General features: G+C 29.4%; 1 long non-coding RNA gene across 1 annotated transcript; it reads right to left on the bottom strand.

Annotated features, from left to right (window-relative positions):
• Positions 1–1,284: 1,284 nt before the first annotated feature.
• On the bottom strand, positions 1,285–2,330 carry LOC108488409 (uncharacterized). The gene is made up of 2 exons (XR_001871751.2): positions 2,046–2,330; positions 1,285–1,659 (listed from the first exon to the last, which is right to left on the bottom strand). It is a non-coding gene; the product is annotated as an uncharacterized LOC108488409 (long non-coding RNA).
• Positions 2,331–10,385: the final 8,055 nt, after the last annotated feature.

Genomic DNA, 10,385 nt, shown 5'->3' with positions numbered 1-10,385 from the left:
TGTTTTAGAGAAAAAAAAGAAAGGGTTTTCGATTTTTTTAAAAAAACTAAGGCTGAAATGTTTTTTTTCAGAAATTTTTTAACTTAAATAGGAGGTCAAAATGACGTCGTTTTGGCCTGGGTCCATAAACCCTAAAATGGCATTGTTTTGAAAATTGGCCTAAAAATTGACCCGAGACTCGACCTAACACACACAGGATCCGCGTGTTTTTGATCCGGGGGTTCTATTTGCGCCTTTGGTCCCTCCGCTTTTTAGGCGATTTACAATGTAGTCCTTTTTAGCTTTTAACTTTACCACTTAAAATTATTTTATTTTATTCAGGTCCTTGGGCCAATAAACATCCAAAACGATGTTGTTTCAAGGTTGACTCGAACCGTGCAGGATCAACGTGTTTTTGACAAGGGAGGGTCTAATTTATTCTTTCGTCCTTCTGCATTTTCACCATTTTAAATGTCATCCTACTGCTGTTTATTATTTCTTTTAATTTCACCATTTTATTCTATTTTTTGTGCAATTTGATCCCTCGATTATTGTAGACCCATTAAGGGAGGGACACGTGTGAATTTTTTGGGGGAAAATTGCCTTTCAAGTTCCTATATATTTCATCCTATTTTAATCTAGTCCTTTTGTGTCTTTTTCTTTATGATTTATATTGTTAATTTTTTTGTTATGTTTTTGATTTAGCCTTTTATTTTTTTTCTTCATTTACCCATTTATTTATGTCCTTCTTGAAATACCTTCTTTAAACATCATTTAAATTTCAATTTAAGCCCTAATTTAGTTAATTTTTCCATTTTATTTATTATGTAATTTATTTTAGCGTTTAGATTTATATTATTTACATTTCCGTTTTGTTTATACATTTTTATTTTTGTTTTACCTTCATTATTATTATTATCATTATTTTATTAATTTATATAACTATGTTATGATTAGTACCATTATTATTATAAAATTGATATTCTCATTATTATTGTAGTGGCATTGCTATCATCATTTAACAACACATTCTTTTATTTATTTTATTTATATTTTATCTTTTGTTAATTACCCTAATGTCGTCCTTCCATTTTTGCCTACATGGCTATTTTATTTTATCTTACTCTCATCATTTCATGTATTATATTACAATATGTTTATTTATTTTTTAAACAAACATATATCTTTTTAAAAAAGGGTTATCTTTGTTTTTATATAATGCATAAAATATCCAAAACCGAGGTAACGTTCATTATTATTTTGGAATTAGAAGAGTCGTGTTCCTAACTTACGAAATATAGCTAATTTCTAAAACTGAAATAGTTGAATATCTATTTCAAAAATAATAAAAACGAGATTTAAGTAACAAACAAATGATGTTTGTTCTTGTCTTCAAAGATTTAAGGCATTGTGACCTAACTTACGGGACATGATCCTTTCTTCTCAATTACCCTGGAATAAGCCCTTTTCACAAAAATTAATTTAAATAATGTCTGTACGGCCCAATTATGCCCAGCCCAAAACCCAAATACCCAAACCTAAATTACATCAGCCCAAACCACTAACTCTAGCCCAAACCAATAATAAAAAAAAACAACAAAAAAGGAAAAACCCTGGTCACCCCATGCTGCCTGGCCACCCCATGCCTCTGCAAGCACCATTCCCTGGCACCTCCATACCCTACAAAGACAGAAGCAGACCAAACAGAATATGACAAAGATAAATAATATTTTCCTAGTTTTGTAATCGGCTATAAAGCCGAGAAAACCGATTTTAAAAGGGAGGATACTAAAAAGGGGATTTTGGATATACAAGAAAGATTGTATTTTTATGAACAAACAAAGAAATCAAAAAGGCAGAATAGAACCTAAAAGGTTTTGATCTTTCTTGTTATTTGTTTCTCTTCATTTTCTTGTTTGCTTTTATTTATTGTTTAAATACGAATCTAAAAAAAATCAAAAAGAAAAGGAAAACGAAGCCTTATCTTCGCATACGAGCCATCAGAGACCATCTCTTCTTCGTCGAAATCGAAGCTTGAGATAGGTTTTCAGGGCTAAAAATCTTACCTTTTGGGGGGAGGTTTAGAGTAAGAAAACAAAACGTCTCCATGGCGAGCTATCATCCATTGGTTTCAATGGTGGAAAGTAGCAGTCGAGTGATCGAAAAGGGAAGGGGAAAGCCTCAAAAATCTGCTGTTTTGAAACCCTAATAATTGGGTCTTCTATTTGTGGCTGAAAGGGAGAACAATCTGCCATTCAATGGCTTTTAATTTTGGGAATTAAATGAAACAATGCCGTTTCAGTTATTAAGGATGCGTGCCTATTGTTCAAAATGGGCCAATTGCGCGTCTGGTCCTCACTTTTCGCGTAGTGATTCAATTGGCTTCCATTTATTTTGTTTTTTTTTTTAAAAAAAAACTTCGGCATTTATAATTTACGCGCGTTTCATTTTAGTCCGTAATGAAACACAGTGTTTTGGGGCCTGAAATATTTCCATTTTTAGTCCTTGTATATTTGTGCACATTACGCGCTGGTCCTTATTTTGTTACCCGCAGTTTATTATATTTATAAATCATCCTTTTATTTTAATGTGATTTCAGTTTAGGCCCTCTCTTATTTTTTATTTTTACGACTTATTCCTTTAATTTCATTTCACTTTCGAATCAATCCTTATTTTATTATAGTTTATATTTGATATTCCGTTTTAATTCAGATTTAACCTTTTATATAATTTCAGTTTTTTTTATTTTGTTATTCGTTTGTATTATTCTTTATTATATATATCTATTTCTCATTGTCTCATGTTTCATGTTAAAATTTATATTACTTATATCTATACATTTTTGTTCTGTCGTCATCATTACACATATGTCTTAGTATGGGTTTATTTATTTACCTTTTATGTATACGTTATTTTTATTATTGTTGCTGTTATCATTTTTAAATATTTCGCATGATTTGTTTACTTATTTTATTATTATATGCTTTCCATTTTACTTTGTTTTTAGTTTACTTTATTTTACCATTCATTTAATTATATCCTTTTTATAATTTTAAAACTTTAGATTTTATTATATTATTATTTTTCTTAATCTTTACATTTTTATTCGCATTATTATTATTATTATTTATTAGTCTATTTATTTATTTTTTTCATTTGCTTGTTATTATTATTTTTTAAACCTTTTCTAATAACTAAAGTTCATTTATTTTCTTTTCATGTATTCTTATATTTTATTACTATCGTTATTATTTATTTACATATTTTATTACAAAATTTTTTATACATATATATATATATATATATATATATATATTTTCAAATTACCTTACGAACAATGTATTTAAATTTGTTTTTACTAATTGTACATTAAACTTACTTATTTTTATCTATTTTATATATTGATCAACAACCTTTATACGTTATTTAACTTAGATATTATTATATGTATCATTTGTTATAAAACCTTTTTACATACTAGCTATTTTGAAAATTCTTTATTATTTTATAAACCCATATACTTTGATTCATTTATTTATTTTAATCTTTTTATAGATCGTTTTGGAATTAATTATGTTTTTATGGATCAGTTATTTTCAAATTTTGATCTATATCGTGTACCTTAAACTCTTTATACATATTTTATTGTTATTTATTTTAGACCTTTCATATGTTATTTTAGATTGTTATATGTTTATTTTAATTCGCTCATTTTACTTTAAATTGTTTCAGATATTGATTATTTTAAATTGTTCTATACTACTCATTTAAAATCGCTTTTATGACATCTTCTTTCAAATTTGTTTTATGTATTATTTATTTGAAATTGTCTCATCATTTATTTTAAAGGGTTTCATGTTGTTTATTTCATTCTTTTGATTATTAGTGTTGGTCTTTTAAATGATGTATGTTGAGAAATTATTGCCATGTTCTTTAATTTGTTTATTCATGTTCACATTATTGTCATTCACTAGTAATATTCTTATTCATATATTATCATTCTATGCCCATTATTATATTTTTATTTCATAGCATCATATCGTATATTAAGCCCCAATACATTCTTTCAATTTAGATCACTTTATTTTATTTCAAACAAAAACACCCATTTTAATTTTCACTTTCAAAACCAAAGTCGATCCGTTTTCAAAAAAAATGGTTACGACACTATCTTGTATGTTATGTTTTATCATGTTAAAGCGCTCCTTCATGCATCGGTTTTAAAAATAAGACCTCAAGGATTCCAAAAAATATAAAGGCAATGCTTGGTGTTTGGAAATTTCGAGAAAGTAGTGCCCTAACTTATTGGGTTGCCACTTTTCTTGTTGAATTCGAATAATTAAGTATCCTTCTAAGTTTTTTAAAAGGTTTTCTAAATGCAAGCTACTATCTTAGAATTTCAAAGCAATATGTCCTAACTTATTGGATATAACGTTTTGCTGTTTTGAGATAGGAATTTCAAAAAAAAGGGTAACTTAATGTCAATATTTTGACGCGAGTGAATCCCAATTTTCAAAGTTAAAATATTTTAAAGAGGACTACATCTTAAAATTTTTTTAAATTTCCGACATTAAGGACATTTGATAATCAATTAGGTACCAATTTTTGGGCGTTACAAGGGTGCTAATTCTTCCTCGTACGTAACCGACTCCCGAACCCGTTCTTTTATTTCGTGGACCAAAACTAATGATTTTAAAAAACAAAATGTTTTAAAGGTGATCCAATCACACCTAAAAAGATTGGTGGCGACTCCCATTTTCGTTTTTTTAAAAGTCGATTTCTATTTTCCTAAAACTCGATTTAAAAATGGTTTCGACAATGTCTTAATACCAAAAGGAATCGTGTTTTAAATTCTCTTCAAATTTTCAATTTTTGATACCAAAACATCAAGTAATCAACTAGGTACCAATTTTGGGCATTATGAGGGTGCTAATCCTTCCTTATACGTAACCAACTCTCGAACCATTTTTTCGGATTTGTAAGACTAAATATTATCGTTTTAACAAATCAAACGTTTTATTAAAATGACTAACTTTTAAAGTGATCCAATCACACCAAATTAAAAAGGGTTGGTGACGGCTCTTATTTTTATTTTTTAAAAAATAAAAGGTCGATCTCAAAAAAGTTTCAACAAAGTGTTTGTACTTTAATGTTACCAACAATATCAAATGTGTTAATTTCATGCATGCGAATATAAATGTCCATATTATGAGTAGAAAAATACACATTGAGAATATACATATAACTGCAGGTGAAATAAAAAATCCTAAAATAGAAGAAAAATTATAAAATTAAAAATTAAAAAATTTATGAAATACAAGAGTCTATTTAAAAATATATTTTTATTTTTGAAATTATAGAAAATATAAAATAACTAAGAAACTTTTAGAAAGAACTTAGACAAATGGTTATCCATATTCAAATGACTTTAGACAATCATTTATCCAAGATCATTATGCATGTAAAATAAAAAATAAATTTCCTAATTTATTTATTTTTTCAAGAAAATATTTTATTATTTTTGTGACATGTATCAATATTTTATTGACTAACAGACTAAAAATTAACAGAGTTACTCAATTACCAATAAAAATATTAATTTGGTTTATGGTTTTCAAGTTGAAGTATCAATTAAATTAAAAAAAAAGTTTAGATATCAAGTAAGTACAAATTATTAAATTGTATATATTAACCCATGTACTATTTGTAAATTAAAATTTTATATTATGAATTTAGAAATCAGATATGACCAATAAATTTAATCAATTAAATACATAATCGTTTAGTCTAATAAGTCAACTATATAAATTGAATCGGAAAATTAGAGAATCAACTGGAATCATTTAAAACCTGAAACTTAAAACCATAAAAACAGTTAAAATTGGTAAGATTGTAATTTTATTTTTATTATTTTTACTTCTTTTCATTCAGTTTTGGTTCATTTTAATTTTTATGATTTGTATTAATTATTAATAATTTTTTGTTTTAAAATTTTCAAAATAATTGAACAGTCCAGTTCATCTCGTTGAATATAAAATATAAGGTCCGATTTGTTTATATCACTTCAGGAATATTTGAATTTAGGTCAGTGAAATTTTTGAAACGAGTTCCATTTTTTGATAATATTTCCATTAGTAAAGTTTTCTCATACATCAAATAAATTATCCAACATAAACCATGAGCATTGTTTTTTTAAAAATGTTTTTGAAAATATTATAAAAATTGGTTTTGATTTTAGAGGTGGGAGGATGAACTTGATTAAAAACAATAGTAATAGTGAGATTCCAAGATTTATTTTGCTTTTGTATTGGGGTTGTATGCTCTATGCAATTTTGTAAGGTTGTAGGTGCAATTGAGAATGGGTTCTTTGTGTTCTTAGGGATTTTTACCTTATGTCTTGTAATTCCTTTTGAATATCAATTATTACTATATTTTTATCAACTTACCAAAAAAAAAATACAGCAGTAATGACGAGGTGAAAGTATAAAATAACAATTTAAAACATTTATTAAAATTATATTTTGTTAAAAATATATTATCTATGATTTTGTAAATAATTTTTTTGACAAAATGCTTAAAACTACTCACAGCTCCTCTCCAACCCATAAATAAGAAGATAATGCGTTACCTACGTCTTCATGCATTGATAATAATATCTATACTATTTAAGGTAAGATCCAATCCGTGCAATTATGAATTTATTAAAAATATATAGTACGATGATGTACTTATTCACACATTAACCAAGGTATTTATTTATATCCTAATTCTATAACATTTATAATAATAATAAAGAAAATCCATATTTATATGGAAAATAATAAAAAAAAATGGTGGTTTTGGGGGGTTGAATTTCGAATGCTTCATATAATTACATCTAGGACTTGCTCAATTATAATGTGATGCCCCTCAAACCAAAGTTCGTTCCCACTTGATTTTTATGAATTGTAAGCTATATGTTTGACAAATAAAAGAAGAGAAAGGCAAAGTGGTTTTGAATTATACTGGGAGATAGAAGGGGAAACATTTTGCGAGAAACTCGCAATTTCAAAGCCCACAAAAGCATATGCCTTCGTCACATGTGTTGTGCTTCGAGATGGTGAATTTAATATAGTGCTCAACATGGTGCTGCTTGATTTGATTTATATCTACATAAAACCATTTTTCTTTTCTAATTTTTTAAAATTAATTACACTTGACGTTTTGTCTTCATAAATGAGAAACAGAGATTTTAGACTTTAATTTCTACTCTTTTACTTTGTTTGGTAAGTTTTTATTTGATTTCGGTTTTATGACTGTACTATTTTATGTATGAATATTGAAAGTTGTGAATTGGCTACTTGATTCACCCATAGATGAAGTAGTAAAAGACTTTTTGAAATCTTCAATTAGTTAAGTTTAATTATTGAATAATCTTTACCCTTACTTCTTATAAAAAAATTTAATCTTGATCTCTACCCTTACAAAAAAAATCCAATTCTACTTTTGATTTTATAAATGAAAATAAATAGGCATGAATAAAATTCTCAACCAATTAAAATAATACAATTTTATTTTATTTTGTATAATTAATAATTAAATATTATTTTTTGGTGAATTACAATAATATGGTAAAAGTTCAAATAACAAGTGCAACTAGTGTGACTCAAACCTAAGTCATACCTAGAATGGTAAAAACCCTTACCTGTTAAGTCATTACGTGGGATTCAATTAAGTATCGTTTTTTAAGCAATAAAAAATGAAACAAGTTGTCTAGATTTGAACTCGAGACTAACCTTAATAAAAATTTAAATAATTATTGTTAAAATCAATTGAAAAATAATCTATATTCCTTAAATCAATTTAAATAATGATTTTGGAACGCACGAGGATAGATGAATTTCTAATTCACCATTTAACCTTTAATTCTTAAAATCGAGCTTCTTTTGTTTCTTGTTTTGGCTCAGCCCTTGAAATCAAGCTGTTGGTAGCAGGAGAAATGAGAGAAAATAATTAAATTTTCTTTAACCATAAGCAGAACCAATTAATTTAGTTAAGTTGATCTCTTTATTTCATACAAATTGTATTACACTGTTTACACATCTTGATTAAGTAGGTGCAAAACCCAGATTTTCACATAGTTCATACGATTGAACTGAACACACTTCTTTAAACACTGATTTTGTTATGGAAACTTAACATGTTCATATGCATATACGTATATGCTTTTAGGTTATTCTAACATGTTAAAGTTCCAATTTTATTTGGTAAAGCTCAAACCAAATTGTTTAGCAATTAGCAAGGTGATCATCAGTTTCAAGGTCTACTGTGTCCATAAGGGTTGCTTTCGTTTGGGAAAAAATCGTGACGTGATTCTGTCGTAACTTTGTTCAGGGAAGCCAAAAGGGCCACATCGGAGTCATCTTCTCCGGCACCGTGGACGGCGGTTAGATCTATACCATCTTTAGCTCCGACGTCGACCTTTCGACCCATCTGATGATTACTTGGCTCTGGCTCCTTCTCCAGGGTCATTCGTTTTCCATCAGCTTCCATGGTTGCCACAAACAGCAACATGGCGGAAAATATGGCTACAAATCTCTTCATCATCGATAAAACCTCTAAGACCTGAAATGACAAAGTAAGTTATAGTTGTAATATATATAATATGATATAGGAAAGTAAAACTAGGGTTAAGTAGTACCACGTTCAACTTGGAGGGAATATTGTTTGATGAAGCGAGAAAGGAGGGGCTAGGGCTTTTAGTATCAACAAATCATCCAAGGTGAGATGGGGTAATGATCACATTGTTGCAAAGCCACTGGCTTTGGGTTGGCCACAAACCAAGAAATTTGTATTTAAATGCTAGATTTTTTTTGATAAATACTAATTTAAGTGATGGATAATCCTTTTTTTTTTAAATGTTAGGAATTCATTCAAACCAAGAAAAGGTATAAAAAGTCTGTAGAAATACAACAATAAACTCGATCCAGCAACAAAAATAGCAAAACAGTCCTTCATGCACCCAACTACCAAGTAATGAAACAGTCCCTCATGCACAATACAAGGAGTTTCGGACAAGAAGAAAGAATTACAGAATCGAAATAATATCTTGACCAACAGAAATACCGGCCTTGGCTAGAGTGTTCCGCATTGCCATTTACCGTCTTAGGCACCTGCAAAAAGAGCAATCTCTCTTCTCTTACGATTCTCACAATCGAGAGAATAATGTCCTTTAGGAAGGGCGGTGCTTTCAACAGCCACATTATTATCGATTTCAACCATAAGCTTGTGAGAGCAAAATACTCAACGCTTCTTTAATCGCAAGAATTTCAGCCAAATTTGGATTCGCAACCCCGATATGCTTTGAGAAAAACATCACCTTCACACCATCAGAACTATGAAGAATACCACCAATGCCCGCTTGTCCTAAAATGCCGCTCATGGCCCGTCCATACTGAATTTTACAAAACCAACAGGTGGGGGCATCCAATTGAGCCGATTGCATCTGTTCTTTGACCTATGAAGATTCGAAAAATTCTTAGGAGCAAGCATAAACTCCATAGTTATGCTAAGTGACCCTCTCCACTGTTGTGCGAATAGGGTAAAAAGGAGTAAATTATTATACTAGAAAACTACACTGGGTTCAATTCTTAAAAAAGACTAGAAATGTCACAAATGGTCCCGCTTAAAACCCAACCTCCTAGATAAATTCTCCATCAAATGTAATTTAATAGTACAATATATCATTACAATTGTACCTTACAAAATATTGAAAGAGAAACAATAAAGAACACTAGAATTTTAACAAGGATCGACAAATTATGCCTACGTCCTCGAATACTACAAAATATATTTCAATGCAAAAGATACAAATGAAAAATTACAAATAGAGGAGGGGAAATTTTGCCTTATGAAGGAAAGGACAAATTTTGGGATGATTTAAAGGTGGAGAAACCACCTTTATTTGTTGCAGTACATGTAACACCCCTAACCTGTATCCATCGCCGGAACAGGGTTACAGAGCATTACCGGAGTTTACAGATCAAATAGATAAACATTTTATATCATATACATTCATGTCAGAAACCAATCAAAATTAAACATATTATCCCTTATACGAGCCCTCGGGGCCCAAAATACGCTTTAGAAACAAGTCGAGACTAGATCGGGTACTTAAGGAATTTTTTAGAAAACATTGAAAGTTTTCAAAGCTACAGGGGTCACACGGCCTTGTGGCCAGACCGTCTGACTCACACGGTCAGCAGACACGCCAGTGTCTCAGGCCGTGGGCATTTAAAATAGGGACACACAGTCGTGTCCCAGCCCGTGTCCGTGCTCTTGTAACTCTCTGACTTGGGTTACACGGCCAAGCCACATGCCCGTATGCTAGGCCGTGGAGCATATTGACTTGCGCAATTTAAAAGATA

This window comes from Gossypium arboreum, chromosome 10 (genome assembly GCF_025698485.1).
Source record: "Gossypium arboreum isolate Shixiya-1 chromosome 10, ASM2569848v2, whole genome shotgun sequence".
NCBI lineage: Eukaryota > Viridiplantae > Streptophyta > Magnoliopsida > Malvales > Malvaceae > Gossypium > Gossypium arboreum.
This window is presented reverse-complemented; position numbering and strand designations above follow the sequence as displayed.